The following is a 2,196-nucleotide window of genomic DNA, read 5'->3' as shown; positions in this document are numbered from 1 at the left end:
GATAAAGTCTTCGTAGCACAAAATATAGAATTTGTGCTTCAAATATTTCTTTAATCCAAGTAAGATAGAACTATATAAGGTGTTTTTCAATGAAATAACATAAATATGAGATGAGTTAGGCATTGTACTAAAATATTCAATGATAAAGATAATAAAATCACATAAATAAGTATTATTAATAAGCCATAATGAAAGCAAACATAATTTAAAATTACTAATAAGTTGCTAAAATAAGTACTATTATACATGACTAAACATAAAAGAAAAATAAGTTATGTATTTTATCTAAACCACGAAAAAATAAATATCCAACACAATTTTCGTATAATTTAATTGAATGTCTTTTATTAGCATTAGTATTGATTTGATATTGGTTTGAGATTTATTTGAGTTACTAACATTTATGAACTATAAAACTTATTGGAACATCTAAAATTTATAAGTCCAAGCTTGAAATAATACGTGAAAAGACAAAACTATGAAAAAACTTAAGAAATATTTATAAACTACACTACAATAAATATTTTTATATATTAAATATATTTAAAACTTATGTACATATAATGTCAGGTTGGTTTGGTTTCGGTTTGACTTTTTTAGTTAAAACCAAACCAAACTAAATATGGTCGGGTTTTTTTTCCAATACCAAACTATAGTCGGGTTATTTTTTTGGGTTTGACTCGAATTATCGGAATGATGCGATTTGTCGGTTCCATTCGTACACTTTTAGTGTCATGTATGAACCTTTATCTTGCGCCCAATGTGCATCGTAATCATTATAGCTCTAATACCAAACTTTGAAAAATATTTTGTTCAATATCCCGCAATGATGTAGAAGCCGGAGTAGTATTATGTTTTACTTGTTATAAATATATTATATTATGGATGTTCATTTAGTACTCCGTTGTAAATAAGCTTCCTGAAGAAGCTTATCCATATGGGACTCCACCGTAAATATGTTTATCTATTTAAGTACTCTATTGGAAATAAGCTTCCTGAAGAAGCTTATCACTTCGGTACCCGGTTATGGATAAAAATTACCCCCGGTAGAAGATTATCCATACCGGGTATAATAAGCTTATCCTTTCAGTACCCAGTTATGGATAAACACTACCCCCGGTAGAAGATTATCCATATCGGGTATAATAAGCTTATCCTTTCAGTACTCCGTTATGGATAAACATTGCTCTCAGTAGAAGATTATCCATATCTGGTATAGTAGCAGCTTACACAGCAGTTTCCTTTCTTCTATAAATAGAAGAGATTTCAGTTCATTATGTACATCAGTTTGAATTCGAATAATATATCAGTTTCTCTCTATAGTTGTCTTTACTTTACAGTCTTTATTTTATAACACGTTATCAACACGAGACTCTGTCATCTCGAGCAAATATTTTGAAAGTATTTGAGGTAAGAACTTTCTTTTCCTAAATAACGTCAAATCTTTCTAAACTTGAATTTGTAGCCCTGGATATATCGGGCAAAAGCTACATGTCTTGGGTCCTTGATGCTGAAATTCATCTTGATGCGAAAGGTTTGGCAGACACCATCAAAGACAAAAATCAGGCATCAAACCAAGACCGTGCCAAAACAATGATATTCCTACGCCATCACCTTGATGAGGGCCTGAAAATGGAATATCTTACTGTTAAAGATCCAGTCATACTGTGGAATAATTTGAAAGATAGATATGACCACCTGAAGATGGTCGTTCTTCCACAGGCACGATATGATTGGACTCATCTAAGGCTACAAGATTTTAAATCTACCAGTGAGTATAATTCTGTTATGTTCAGAATTATTTCCCAATTGAAATTATGTGGTGATAATATTACTGATCATGATATGTTGGAGAAAACTTTCATCACTTTTCATGCCTCCAATATGCTCCTGCAGCAGCAATATCGAGAGATGGGATTCAAAAGGTATTCTGAACTTATCTCACATCTTCTTATAGTCGAGCAATATAATGGGCTATTAATGGAAAATCATAAAAGTCGACCTACTGGTTCTTGTCCATTCCCTGAAGTGAATGAGACGAACTTCCACCAGGCTAAACGTGGAAAAGGTCGTGGCCCCAGTCGTGGTCATGGTCGTGGTCGGGGAAGAAACTCTAATCATGGTAATAATAATGCACCAAAGAACCCTCCTCGCCACCAGCAGTGGAAAAGGAAGGAACAAAAGCATGAAGCGGTG

Source organism: Nicotiana tabacum, chromosome 7 (assembly GCF_000715075.1).
Source record: "Nicotiana tabacum cultivar K326 chromosome 7, ASM71507v2, whole genome shotgun sequence".
Lineage (NCBI taxonomy): Eukaryota > Viridiplantae > Streptophyta > Magnoliopsida > Solanales > Solanaceae > Nicotiana > Nicotiana tabacum.
The sequence above is the reverse complement of the archived record's forward strand: the minus strand, read 5'-3'. Positions refer to the sequence as shown.